We start from the raw sequence: 15,332 nt of genomic DNA on the forward strand, positions 1-15,332 counted from the left end.
TGTGGATCTTTGGTGACTGAGGAAAAGCCACTCAATTATCAAGAGAGGGTCCTTCTGGTCCTGGCCCCTTTTAGGTGTTTCCTTAGCCATAGGTGTTTGTTTTTTCTCCCGCTGGAAAATGATTCCGTGGAGGTGTGGCAACTTACCTGAGATGATAAATTTGAATGGCAGGTCAGGCCGACATGGGTTGGCCTGTCTTGTGGGCATTGCTGTCTGAACTTTTTCTAGAGCCTTCTGTGCCTCTGGGGTAATAGCCCTAGGAGAACTCGGGTCCCCTCCCCCTTTCAATAAATCAAAAAGAGGGGTAAGGTCTTTGTTGGTCAGACCTAGCCAGGGCCTTACCCAATTTAAAGACCCACACAACTTGTGGACATCGGCAGGGGTCTTGATCTTTGTTTTGATTTTTAATTTTTGAGGAAGAATGGTCCTATTTCCAATTTCTAAGGAATTGGAAGATTCCCAAATACTTCCAAGGTGGCATCTTTTGAATTTTCCTTTCCTGGAGCTCGAACCCTGCAACAATCAATGCATCGATCATTAGGTCAAGTGCATGGGTGAGTAAATCATCATTGGGGGCATACACAAGGATATCATCCATATAATGATAGATGATGGCCTTTTCTGAGGCTCCAAGCACCAGGGAGGGCAAGGAAGAGACATACCACTGGTCGATGGTGAGGCTTTTGGTCCTTGAGGAAGAACTTTCCAATGGTACCTTTTCATCGGGGCTTCCCTGTTGATAGTGCGGACCAAGAATGCAAAACGCAGTGCATCATCAGGGTGTAGGGAATTTGGAAAAAACAATCTTTTATATCAATAACAGCCAATTTCCAGTCTTGGGGAAGCATCGCTGGGCATGGCATACCAGGTTGGAGAGAGCCCAACCCTTCAATGACATTATTAATTTGTTGGAGGTTGTGGAGAAGCCGCCATTTCATTTTTTCAGCTTTCTGGATGACAAACACTGGAGAGTTCCACAGAGATGTGGTCTCCACAATGGGACCCTTTTTCAGTTGCTCTTCCACTAGCTCCTCAAGCGCCTTCAGTTTTTGTTTACTGAGCAGCCATTGCTCTACCCGAACTGGTGTGTTCGTCTTCCAGTTCAGTTTTTGGGTAAGGTGCTTTTCAGTGACCACAGCCCAAAATCATGGGGAGAGTCTGAAATACGAATTGTGACTTTCCACTGAGCCATTAAATCTCTCCTTAACAACGGTTCCAGATAATCTAACACAAACATGTATATTTGCCAATTGTCCATTTGGCTGCTCGTTTTGGATGACACTTTTGGATTTTCTTGCCAATTGCATGCTGTCTACACCTCGAATGTGACCAGCCACATTTTGCAAAGGCCGATGTGCTGGCCAGTCCTGTACTGTGATCACTGTGCAGTCTGTACCCATGTCTACGAGCATCTCAATGCATTTTGACTCTCCACTCCCTCTGACATTACACCAGATTTTGGGTTTGTCCTTCCCAACAGCTAGGATCAGGGCAACTGTGGGCCCTTGTTTTTCGGTGCCGTCGGGTAAACTTGGCACCAGGATAGCTTGTGCAAGGATTTGTCCTTTGGGAAGAAACGGGTGGATGGAACAAGTGCAGGCCGAGAGTGAATTGCTCAGGATCTGATGTTGTCATTCCTGGAGCAATTTTGATCTCTTGTGGTGTGTGTTTGGTGTCCCCAATGATGATGCACTGACAGTGAATTCAGTGCCAAGTACCCTGCTGTTGTGGACTGACGGAGACAAAATGCCAGAGTCAGTGTCTTTCAGGAGTGGCTCTGTCAGCTGCAAGCTGAAAGGCCCAGTAACAGAAGTTGTGGTTAACATAGGTTCACCAAAGTCATAACAAAGGTTATTTGGTTTCACTTTCAGCGGTGGACCAGCAGAATTGGTCCTTGAATCATCTGCTTCACTTAGAGGAATAGGGATGTCACCATGCACTTGGTCGTTTATGCTTCCCTCATTTCCTTGGCCTGCTCTTTTTGTGTCTGCGTGCCTGGCAGGCCAGCGCTCCCCACTCAGTTTTTTTGTTGTTGTTCACCCCCAGAAAGCGTTTGTATTTCTCCTCCCCTGCTATTTCTGAATTCATCAAACTGCTTTTTCAGGGGGCACTGGTTACTCCAGTGCCCAAGGTTGTTACAAAGCAGTCATGGCTTTGTGGGTTCAACCATTGCTGGGTTTTGCTGCTGCCCAGGGTACTGCTGTGCTGAGAGAATGGGCGCTGGGCTGGCAACCGCGACTCTCTGTTGGTCTTGACAGCAGCTTTGGTCTGGTGTCTTCAGCAACACTCACCAGAGGCACTTTCCTGTTACAAACTAGAAGCATATCTTTTACTGTAGTGGGGGGTGTCTTGGTTCAGGGCAGATTTGGAAGAGAACTTCTAAAGGGGTTCTTCTAGGAAAGCAGATTAATTTGACTTCTCTCCCCAGCTGGTCCGGGAGAAAATACCTCTTTGGAGAAAAGTGGAAAAAACCTGTTTATTAAACAATAAAACCTAAACAATATTAATCAATAAAACTCCTTGCTGCTCCAAAAGAAATTACAAACTCAGAAAGTCCCCTCCCTAGGTTGCAGCCCAGCTCCCTCAGTCTCTTATCGGTATTTCTGGAGCTGGAAATGCCACGGCCCAGGCCTGGCCCGGTGGGCCACAGGTGCGAGCTGCCAGTGCTCTTCTGGTGTTCAGTCCAGAGCAGGTTTGAACAGGTCTAAAGAAAGAGGAAAAGGAAGGAAAAAAACTACAGTCCAGGGAACTTCTTTGCCTCAGCTAGCTAAACTAACTATAAGCAAAGGAGACCTCTGTCTCACTGGTTATCTACAGACAACACAGTCTAGGAGCAGGATTGTGGAGGAGTGATTGCAGTGTCTGAAAACAAATTGCACATTTTTTCTCTCCCCTCTTCACTCTCTGGAACAAGTTTTAAAGGTAAAAAACTTATTATTCAGCATAAACAGAACAAGACGATTGGGGATAAAAGCATCATAAAGTGAACCTAGGACAAGGGATGTTCTGGAGGTAAGCTAAAAATTGCCGCTTGACAATGTTCATTTGCATTTGTAATTGCCATTTCCTCTAAAACCTCTTCCCTTGCCTCCTCTTTTTCAACTTTGATTCCAATAGCTTTAGTTAACCTTTCTACTAATTTAAAAAAAGGCTCTGATGGTAGCTGCTTGATCTTACTGTATGGCTCGAATGGGCCTTCAGGATGGAGGGTAAAGAAGGCTTTTTCAGCTGCTTCTTTGACTCTCTCAAGTCCTTCTACAGGAATACTGCAGCTTGGACTGGAGCTAAGGACCATTGGCCATAACTGGAGAGATGCTCAATGGTGATTGGCATGCCATTGGCATCTTTTGCTGTGTTTGTATCAGCATGCAAGTCTGTGAGAGCTTCTTTAAGCAGTTGTTTCCATGCCAGTTCCCATAATTTGAATTCTGTAGAGGCCATGAGGAATGAAAAAAAGCTGTTTAAATCATGTGGGACTACTACAGTCCTACCCAGTTTGGCATTTAAAAGGCCACAGAAGTATAGGCTATGTGGGCAATGTGAGCCACATACTCTTTGTGTGCTTTGCAGACCTCTCTTATAATTTCTCATCCAAAAACTTTTCAATTAGCAGTTGGGACTCCTCCCCTTTGCCCTGCATGCTGATATGTAACAGGGACGAATGACAAAGTGGAACCCTGTATTGGGTTGGCAGTTCCCTGCCCTATATCCTTTGAATCAGAAGCACTGGGATCACAGGTACAGCCATGGGGACAAGCAGTGGCCGTACCCCCACTGCAGGAGAGGGCGGGGACATTGTGGGAACAGGGGGTGGGGACGGGGGGGTGGCAGGGACAGGGACACCTGGTGACATCACATTGGCAGACACCCCCTGGGAGGGGTAGAGGGGTGGAGCTGAGGGTATGGCAGGTAAGGTGGAGGGAGGGAAGGTGTCATGAGGATCAGAGAGGGTGGGGGGTGAGGAGGGATTTTGGGATGCTTCAGTGAATCATGGGAAGAGGGAGACCAGGTATGGCATGGTGCCACGTGGCATCCTCCATTTTCTTGGCCCCCTAGGGTTTGGGAGCCATTTTAGGGGTCACTGCTCTCCGAAAAGCTAACACGTGCTCTGGGTTTCAGAGCAGGGGACACAGGGGTATGGGGAGAGTTCCACGTGATCTGGCCAGGACTTTGTGGACAGCTGAACTCAGGCATTTTAAGGTGCTCAGGGAGCCGGCTTCCCTGGGCATGAGCAGAATCTGCTCTCCTAAAAATACCAAGATTTGGGGTAGAGGGTTCAGAGCTGGGGGGGAGGAGAAACAGGAAGAGCAGAGGTACATTCCTTGTGTGGCTTTTTCTCCACTCCTTCTTTTTTGAGTAAGGCTGATTGAACTTATAAGCTCCAAAACACAAATTTAGCTGAGGACGTGTCCCTGGACTTTCCCAAGGTTATCAATTCATGCCCTACTTTGTCCCAGAATTGAATATTGTGGACTTGTTCAGGAGAAATTCGTGGGAAGTGTAGAAAAAAACACCTTATAAAATGTTTCAATTTTCCTTTAGAAAATGTTACATTTCCATTAACTAAAATTTCAACAATCTGATAATATACTTCTTTTTGTGCTGTGCTTAACTTAGAGCCCCTTTTAGATGTAAAAGGCACAGCACAATATCCTGCCTACCGAAAACAAAATCAAATCAGCTACTGATTTCCAAAAACCACAGTTAAGAAGTGCAAACACGTAGACCTTTAGCCCTTATCAGTGCAGCTGCTTGTACAGCTTTTTAAAGTGCTGCTGGCAGCAGCACAGAATTGGAACTCACCGTGCCGCCCGGGGGATAGACAGAGCCTCCCCGCCCAGACATCAAACCTGAAACCGGAGCCGCCCTGCGCTGCCATGCGAGCTGTGCCACCCCACACTGAGAAAGCCAGGAAGCCAGGCTGGTGCCGCTGTAAAGGGGAAGGGTAAGCGAGAGTCCCCCTGGCTCCTCTGAGCTGGCGTCGTGCTGCAAGCGCTGCAAGCTTGCTGCCATGTCAGTTCTAAAAACGGCAAACCCGCGCTTTTCTGGGCTATGCCTAATGCGCTATGGCTCCCACTCCACAGGGCTGTGCAGCCTTTTTGTGCTCTGAATAAGAGCGAAAAAGAACAGATTGCAGCAGCCAGTGGCCTTAAAATAAAGTCTGTCTGGCTAGCAGAGCAGCCAGCTGGCTGCTACAGCAGTGGGGAGTCAACCCCAGTGGCAGGGCCCCAGGGTTGCTCCTACGGACGCCCCTCAGTGGCAGTGGCTTTGGGCTGCATCCGTGTGGACGAGATCACGCTGAGAGGCCAATATCAAGCTGCAAGGAATGACGAGACGAGAGACGGACACTCTCTGGGGACAGTCAGGTTTATTGCCTAGATGGAGGCCAGCCAAGGAGTGACAATCTGGCTTGCACCTAACATAAGTCCAACAGGGAGTGACAAAGAACAATGAGTGTGACCGAGTTATAAAGGGGGGAGGAATCCAGGGGAGGGGTTCAACCAGAACCAATCCAGGGCGTAGAGGGAGTGAACCTATGATAATAGACAGTAAAGGGAGACCAATCGATACACAACAAAGGAGGGGCTCTGGTCCCACAGACAATCATAACTCCCAAAGTGAGGAACATTCTAGAGCAATTAAACAAACTAACCTAGCACACTACAACAACAGATCTCTTGGCAGAGACTATATTTGAGCGTCTACCCCTCTATGGAGCAGAGATACGCAGCCTGAGTAGAGATACTCACCGTGAGCAGAGATACTCACAGTGCTGTTGGTGCCGTGGTCTGGTAGGGTCTTCTCTTTAACCTGAATAGAACCCCACAGGCAGGAGGAGCTCCCCTATTCTCCTTCTGGGAATGTCTGCTCACCAAAAAGGAACTGCACTTTCCAGAGGTGCAGAATGTCCTCAAGGCTTCTGCGGGATAAGTCCCAAAATCTCTGATGGAGAGCTATGCTGTCAAAGCTCTGCCAGTGGACACTAAGCTGCCTTAAAGTCTTTCTGAGGTTCTGGGAGCTCTGGAGTGTCTTCTCGGGGCTGCCAGGTTGTGGCACCAATATATTGGAATTATTACCAATATAGCCAGAAGAGAAGTGCCTGGGCTTGTCTGGCCCTTGCTGCTTGACCAAAAGGCGGCAACTGTGTTGTTTTCACCTCAGAGACACCTTTGGCTAAGCTGGATGCTGCAGCTGTGTGCTAGAGACAAGTCCAGACATGCAGGAGCTCTTGTTTACCTTGGTGGAGAAGCTTTAAGGCAAGGATGAAGGAAAGGAGTTGGGTTCTGCTAGAGGGTTTCGATCCAGAGCTTTATTCCTGGCCCACAGGCCTCTGAATCCAGTAACAGCTCTAACAGAACCTCTCAAACTGCGTGGTTGCTGTTCCTTTTAACCCCAGGGAGAGCGGGAGAGAGGGGTAGGGATCCCACAAACCAGGTAAGGGGGGAGAAGTCTCAGGGGACAAATGGCACCTGGATGGCCCAATGTCTTCCAGGGTGTAAGGCATCTTTTGAACTCTGCCAATCACTCAATGGCCTTCTGGAATGCCAGTATTGACAGACAATGCTCAGCAGGGGTCAGGGTGGGGGAAAGGAGAGGTGATTGACACACCTGGGGAAGAAATCTACAGGGAGAAACCCGAGGTATCTGAGGCAACCCATGACACCACACCACAACATGTGGGTCGTTAACCTTTGAAAGAGGAACAGTGCATAATGGAGCTGTTGTTGCCATGTGGTTGGTATCGTGAGCCATCGTGGTGAATCACAGAATAAAACTTGCCACTAGGTAAAGTTAGAAGTTGGTGTGTTTATTACAGCAGCCGGCACACATCTTCACCTAACAACATGTGCAAAGAATCACAGGCTCTGGCTCTTCATCTAAAAAAGTCTTACATATTGATACAATTCCCAAAATGCCTAATACATATTCATTAGCTAATCCACCCACCCCCACTTTAAAATGTATTATAATTGAGTTCAAAGATCCTTTACGTTAGTGGATTCTTTCACTTCAAATGGGTTGATGGGTTTTGAAGTGAGGAATGGTCTCCTTCTGATAAAAGCCGAGACATTTTCCTCAATTTGACCTCTTTACTTATGACCTATTGGCAGGCTTTCACACCCCTTGGCTTTAGCTGAAGTTTTGGGGCCCAGGTGCAGGCTACGATCCTCCTCTTTGTCACAAAGAAATCTGCATCCCATCCTGTTTCTTTAAACGTAGTAAAGACAGGCAAGTGATATATTACCCTAGCCTTAGCTACTTTACCTGGTAAAAATTACCTATCCTTTATTATTTCTACTCTTCTTGCTATATTCTCCCCCCCCCCCATACTAAATCTAGTAAGCTTTTAATTCTTTCAGTTTTGTTAAATCCTTGATTCATTCCCCCCTTTTTCTATAGGGTTAGTAAATTCTTTTACTAATACACAGTTTCTTCCTCATCTAACCAAGTCATACACTAAGTATCTTTGAAGGCTATTCCATATGCTCTTGGCAATTAATTCAAGACTGCCATTAGTTGTCTCATCCTCCAATTCCAAATAAGTGTTGCAATGGACAAAATTAAGCTTCTGGCAGCTAAAATAAGCAAAACAATAATTGGAGGGATTAGGGCATTAAGTATACCTGTTGCTTTTGGTGACCATCTGAAAAGTACATCCCACCAATGATGACTTGCTTCTTGCCTTATGTTTTGCAGAACCCTGCTAATTTCTTTTGCATCATGATGAACAGTTATTAAAATTTTCTCTCCATTCTCTTTCATTTTTCTCAAGATCTCACTAAGATCTTTATCTTTAATCAACTGTTTCACTAAAGTAAGGTTTATGCCAATGGGTGCAGGTGATAAAGGGTGATACATGTTATAGTTGGCCTTCATCAGTTGGTGAGAGACAACTGGTACTGAATATGTAAAATCACAGTCTATAACGTTAACAAAATTACAAATGCAAAAGTTGGAGTGATTTTTAGTAAACATGTATCTATTTTCATTGTCTATTTTTAATGAGGCACAGGCAGTTCTCAAGCATACAGAGCCTTGACCAGTGTGTATAAGCGCTGTTTTCTGAATGGTGTCTGGGTGGATCTCAAAGTGGCACACACTCTGTTCAGTATCTAAGCATATGTCTTGGGCATCAATGGTATTGCTTTCACAGATGAATCCCCACTGTTGTTGAGTAACAAAGGATTCTATGTTTGCAGTTTGCCATTTCTTTTCTACCATTCTGGCTCATACCCAATGTTCAGAGAGGTAAAGTACTGCCTTCTCACGATTTAATCCTGATGCAATGATAGGGTGGATAACATCAATTGTGGCTCTATGTATGGTAAGTGCAAAGGCAGTGGTGGCGTTTGTAATGGGGTCATAACTATGGTCATAATCATTACTTATGGGGTCATAACCTTGGTCATAACCATGTGTTGGAGATGGATTTGTAGAGAGTTCTCAGGGCCTGACAGGAGGCCCACACAGTATGCATTTGTATGCAAACTTTGAGACAAGAAATGCTGACTTAGCCATGGAATAGGACAGATATTGTTGTAAAAGAAATGGAGCTAGAAAAAGGTTTCAAAGGATGGCCTTGCAAATGAGATTTGATACTCTGGAGAAACTGAAATATGAAAGATGCATTATAGTCGGATGTACGAGGGGTAGTTTTCAGTGATTGGCTTTAAGGCATCTACAGCATGGTGTGGCAAAAAGCTGATAGGCCAAGAAATGCTGCTAGTGTGCTGGAATTAGGAAATGGTTGGCTTCTGATTGTGATGGTGTGAATGTTAACATCTGTATTGTCTCACCCTTCTCAGGAGACTGAAAAGGGAATAAAAGTTTTTAAAAAGCCTCTCAGTTGCGCCATCTCTGGGTCAGGAATAGGCTATTGTCAAATCTCTTGCCACAAATTATTGACAAATACTGGGTGAATTTTTCAAGAACTCAACAAATAGAATTCCACCACTATACAACTCCATATACATTTACATAGAACTGAATACATATACAGGTACAACAATATACAGATGTGAATACAGACGAAAAGTTAGGTATTACATTCCAGAAACAGATACATAAAACAAACCTATCTATAAAGAGACAAAAAGCATTACCAATCTAAACAACTGCATTGATACGAATATACAGCTATACATCCGGATATATATGTAAATATAACATATATAGAAATAGATCAGTACACAGCTAAAAATATAAAATCAGACATATATACCAATACAAATACCAGTATAGCTATTTAAAAAGACATATACCAAAAACTACATCAATACAAATAGATACCTACACAACTGTATACTTATGGAAATCTAAACACAGATGTTACAATATACATAAAGAATTAGATACATACATGTGGCAGTGAGGGATTGAAGCCCTGCCTGTGGTGATTTGCGGAAGTAAACAAACTCCAAAACTTTTGTCAAAGTTGTAAAGCTGTTTATGTTTATTACAGTGCTGGACGCATGTGGGAATCATTCCCCTAAAATGACATGCGTACCTCCGGGAACTCCAGATCTGATGCTGGCAGTTTATTTACAGACGTGAACAGGATGGGGCTGCTGGGAGAGTGTCTTGAGCTATTTATTTTTCAGCATCAGTCTCATTACATGATTATGATAATGGAACAATGCGAACATCTCACTGTCCAGGCAGCAGGCCAGAAAACTTAATGTTACAACATACCATATAGCCTTCTAAGCCAATTACACAAAGCAAAAGCATATTGACAGTAATTCTATCCAATCACCATAAGCACACGTACCTTTGGTTAAAAAAATGCTTGCTTATTTCGAGTACAATACCCGTTTATAAGAGACAACACACAGAGCACTATTCCTAAGGTTAACCTTCTTAATATCTGCTAGATAAACTTCTTGCAACTTAGAAAGCCAAACAAATACTAATACACAGCTCTATTGTTCTTATTCCCATATTTTCTCTACAGCTTAAATAATTTTTCTGCTGCTTTAGTGCTGTTCATAATTCTGCTGTATCTCAGGCCTGTCTCTTACAACCTTCCTAAAACCCTCTGATTTTATGGATTCCCACACAGATCACCTTTTATTTCCTTCTTAAATACATGTGCATGTTATTTTACAATAGGTTCGTATATATTCATTCCACTGATTTAAGGGCATGACACTTGCTGCTAATTCTTCTTTATCAGAAAGGATTCCTGGGTCAAGCTGCCCTGCTCTGTCTGCCGCCCCGCTCCCCCCCTACCTCTTGTGCTTTGGCTGAACCAGTCTCTCCAAGAGCAGGTCCTTAGCAAGAACAGGCAGTCAGACTAAACAGCAAGCTACAGACTTAACTCAAAGATGTACATTCCACCTAAATCAAAATGGATTTCTTCTCTGGAAAATTTCCACTCTGCTACAGTGGCAGTGGTGGTTTGCGGATGTTTGGTCTCTCCCTGCCTGTGGCATTGGTGGTTTGAAGATGTTTGGTCTCTGTCTGAAGTTGTTTGCCCCCTGTCTCACCATGGCAGTTCATACTTCCAGATTCTTCCCTATCTATCCTCAATGATCCAGTCCCTTTGTCTGTGTCCTGGTTTAGGGCAAATTTGTTAAAGAATCTCCAAAGGAGGGCTCCTCCAGAAAGCAAAACCCACACTGCCACTCCCCCCAACCGGTTCGGGAAAAAATTCCTTGGAGAGAGGTGGAAAGAACCTGTTTATTTGACTGGCCCAGAACCCCCCAGCACACAAAATGAACAATACCTGATGACACCGCTTTGAGAAAGATGGCAAAACCAGAAAGTCTCTTTCGGGGTGTGTTTGCTCTGTTCTCAGTCCCTCCGGCGCTGGGGCAGCTGCTGCAGCTGAACCTTCGGTGTTCCCGGGTCCCAGTCCAGAGCAGGTTTGAGATGGTCACAGAAACAGGAGAGGAGAAACAGTCCAGGAAGCAATGTGGACTGTTTAGCTAGAACTAGCTAATAAGCAGAGTCAGAAAGCAGAGCAGAAGCAAGAGCAGAAAAAGGGAGCAAGCAAAAGCAGCAAGCTGAAGCTGGAAGTGAAAAACAGCCTAATGTACCGCCTGTCTCTGTGTCCCTGATAAGAGAAACCCAAACAAAACTTCCACTCTTCAGAGCCGGTCTTAAAGGCGCAGAAGAGATGAATGGGGATATACAAGCATCATAACGTCACCCCAGGACAGCTGCCCAAGGAGAAAAAAAGCAATGAACTTTTACCTCCCAAAACCATCTCCCCAGAGGCTCAAGCAGGATTCTCTGGTTCCCAGAAATATAAAGAAATGGGGTTGAGAAGACCCTCTGCATCTATGTGGTCATGCCCAAGATCTTTGCTGATGCCATTTGGGTTTTGCCTTTTTTTTTTTACTTTTCTGTTTTCTGTATTCTTTGCACATCTTTTTAGAGCTCTGTAGGGTACTCTATTTGTGACTACTTTTCCCAGTCCTTTTCTATGGCCTCTGCCTAAGCAGAAAGACAAACTTACAGAGCTCCAAGTGCTGGGCAGTAGAAGGCCCCAGTGTTATCTTGGTTCCTCCTGGGACAGACCCTTCCGGGGAGCTGGTGGACTAACCATCCCTGCAAGCCTTTAAAAGAAGACTTGGATGCAGCACTCGGTGCCGTGCTTTAGTTGAAGTGTTAGGGCATGGGTTGGAGTCGATCATCTTGAAGGTGTCTGTCTTCCAAGCCAGTGATTCTGTGATTCTGTCATTGAGGAAGCTTTTCCTGCAGCCCTGGAAAGGGCTGTGGGGGCCCTTTGCCAAGGATGGGCATCAGGGCTCTTGGAAAAGAAGCAAAGGACTCAAGGCGAAGGCCGAGAGGGCAGAGCTGCCCCACCGCGGCCCACAGCGAGCCTCATGTCCTCCTCCTCAACCTGCGCCCTCTGCGCTGCCCTTTGCGGCGCCGGCGGCTCCTCTCGCTGCTGGGCTCCAGGCCGTGCTGGGGGCCGGGCCCCTCGTCTTCGGGAAGCGCCGGAGCCTCGGAGGCGAGCGGCTGCTGCTGTGACCGGCAGGGGAGAGCTGCGGCTGCGGCTCCGGGCACGGCGAGCTGCCGCTATGGCCTCTGCTCCGGCCTCTGCTCCTGCCCTGTGCGCACAGACACGGCCGAGGGCTGCCCGGCAGCTCCGTGCCGCTCCGCAGCGGGCCCGGCCGGGCTGCTGCTCTCTGCGGCCTCTGCCCGCCGCTGCCGGCCCCGCCGCGCTCCCGCCTGCCTCTGCCGCGGCCGGGCCCACACCGGAGGCAGCACATTGCGGCCGGCTCGGAAAAGCCCTGCCCGCAAAGCGCCCGCCACCGCCTCGGCCTCAGGGCACAGGCTGCCGGCGTCCTCGCAGCTGCGAGCCGGCCCGGGCCGCCTGCCGGCCTCGGCCACAGCTCCCGCCCGTGTCTCCATGGCCGCGGCTGCTCGGCACAGCGGGCTGAGCACAGGCAGCGCCAGCAGCAGCTCCTCACGGGCCCAGGCTCCTGGTGCTCCGAGCCCGCCCAATCCCGAATTCCAGCCCTGAGGAACTTGGTGTCCCAATGCATCCCCTGGGGACAGCAGAGTCTGCCGCTGAGCCCAGCCCATGGTGACACCAGCAAGTGACCAATGGAAAATTCACCAAATCCCCATCAGAGACAAGAGGAAACTCCCATAGTGCCTGACAGCCTGAAACAACTGCCATTACAGAACATTCCATCCATGTGGGAAGAGAGCCTTTTCCATTAAAGCAAAAAAAGAGTTATCTAAAAGGAAGCCAGGAACAAACAACAAAGTTATTTGGACTCGTGCTTTTTGTATCTGTTTGAAAGTCCAAGAAAATGCAACCTTTGCTCTTCCGACACAGCTCTCTGTTCACGATGTGAGACATCGAGTGCTGATGTGCAAGAGCTGATGGAAGGGACAGGGACAAGGATGCAGCAGCTGGCAGTAGCACTGAAGGAGAAGAGTTTGCAGGCAGGACACAAAATGGCTTTGTTTCACCTCTTCTTTCAGTGCTGCTAAGAATGTAACCTGAAACAAGCTGGGAACACCAGAGCATGGAGCCCTTTCCTGGCAGGGCTGTGTCTGCTGAAGGGGCAGAAGGAGCCCAGCAGGGATCAGACACAAACCAGCAAGGGACTGAGGAGCCCGTGTGGTGGCAGTGAGCAGCCTAGGGCTCCACTCACTGCTGGTGGCATTTTCTATTGAACCATCTCCAAGGACTTCTCCTGTGCTCGGTGTTTCTAAGGGTTTTCCCCCTTGGTTTTTCTTGGTTGTCTCCTGCACCTTTGTTTCTCAAAATTTTCCCACCCTGTCAGCAGCAGCCCTTATCCAGGAATGGCTGGATGGGTGGAATCCTGTGGCTCAAGAATTCCTGTGCCAGAACTCTACATGTGCCTTATGCTTGTCAGCACCTCCTTCTCTGTGCAAAAACTAATCATCAGTGGAGGTTTTTTGCCTAAGAGCTTCTGAGTAGCAAATGTTGTGTTAGAATTCTCATGAGTGTATCCCTTAAGGTCATTGCTAGGAAACAGAAAGTAAGGCCAGGGTAGCAGAGCAGCTGGGAGCTGGTCACTCCCTGCAAAGCGCTGATGTATGATGGGGGAACACCATGTTCCAGGATGGGTGAGAAGAGCAAATGTGCTCATGGTGCTGTAGGTGAGGTTTGGGTTCACTCAGAGGGCAGTCAGGGCTGGTGAGCACTGGAAGATCGAGCTGCAGTCACCATCCATGTCCCTTTCAGTGCCGGCTTTAGGGTGTCTGCAGCCTGGATCCAGAGCACCCTGGGGGGTTCCTGTGGCTGCCTTTGCACTCAGGGTGAGGATGCCCAGGAGCCGCTGAGGCCAGCAGTGCGGACCAGGGCTGGGGCTTGTGGCCTGCCAGGTGTGGCTCTGGGGACTGTGACATGCCAGGGCATGGGTCACTGTCACTGCCCTTCAGAGCCCTGGCTAGCTCTGTGGTGTTGCAAGGACAATGGCAAGAGTGGGGAACTGGCTAGCTTAGGGTTTTGCCTGAGCCAGAACCTCTAGGCCAGCTGCCTAGCAATAGAGACCCCTGGAGGACTGAGTGAAGGAGGCAGAGGAAGCTCTTCTACAGTGCAAAGTGCAGAGGATTTGTAAGAAGAGACATGGGGAAGGCACACAAGACAAAACTGCCAAAAGCAAGCAGAAATAAAAACAACTCCCAGCACCCCTGTGCACGGCACGGCTTTTTAAAATCTTTCAAAATGGGGGGTGAACACCATATAGTAACCAATAAGCGACTCTTGGGGTGTTGTTTCGAGGGCTACAACAAATCAGAACAAGGGGAGGAGAGAGGGTTGGGGTGGGGATTGGATCTTAGGGTGAGGGACAGGGGACTTTGTGGAACAAAGGGTAGGCTTTGGGCTGATGGATGGGCCAAAGGGGCCAGGTTGTCTTGACAGACAGGGAAAAATCTGGTGAGGAGGGAGGGGATTCCTTGAGGGACATTTGGGTAGGAGGGCATAACACAGGGGAGAAACTAACTGTAGTAACTCGGGGAACGCTTGAACATACCACAAGATAACAGAAGATCTGAGTCAATAAACTAGCACATTACAATACAGAAATTCAGGGTTTCAGCAGCCGCGAAGTGGCACTATTAGAACACCACAGGAAGTGGTGAAAGCCATCTCTGTCCTTCAGGTTCCTGCTGTGTGGGAAGGTGCTGCGAGTTGTGGTGGCTGCACTCCCCCTTTGCTGGGAGGATGATCTGTACCAGGGGAGAGCAGAAAGCTGCCGTGGTGAGCAGAACATGCTCAGAACATTCCAGTTCAGAGAATGGCACTGCCCCTCAAGGGCAAAAAGCTTGAAAGCATAGAATTCTGTGCAGAATCACTTTACAAATTATGTCTTCTAGAACCTGCCCGTTTTTGTATTCTGTAGATGAATACTCTGGGTTTTATAAAATACATGGGGTTTTTTTCTTAATTTAATTTTATAAAATACATGGGGTTTTTTAGGAGAACTTTCAAGTTTATTTCTATTTGCATTTTACGTCCAGCAAGTATGCAGATTTTTTTTCTTTTGTAAATACTTAGGGAAAAATACCCAAGCATCTTTTAATCCTTTGGGATATTGTGATTAATATTCTTAGAAAGAAAACCTTGTTGAACAAGTGCGAAAACAGAGAGAGAGGAAAAATAGCATAAAAGTCTTTTAGAACAGGGCTATACAGTGTAATAAGGATTGCAGAACTGAGGAATTCCTCCAAGGGCAGAATTAGCAAGATATATTGCTAAGAATACCTATCAAGATACTTCCTTAAATCCAGGGAAATGTGACCTGCAGCCATATGAAGTATAGCCAAAGCAAATGAAAGCCTTTGGAAAAGAGGGAATTTTGCCAGTGACATCAGTCTGTCTACATAACTGAGGG

This window comes from Zonotrichia albicollis, chromosome Z (genome assembly GCF_047830755.1).
Source record: "Zonotrichia albicollis isolate bZonAlb1 chromosome Z, bZonAlb1.hap1, whole genome shotgun sequence".
Classification (NCBI taxonomy): Eukaryota; Metazoa; Chordata; class Aves; order Passeriformes; family Passerellidae; genus Zonotrichia; species Zonotrichia albicollis.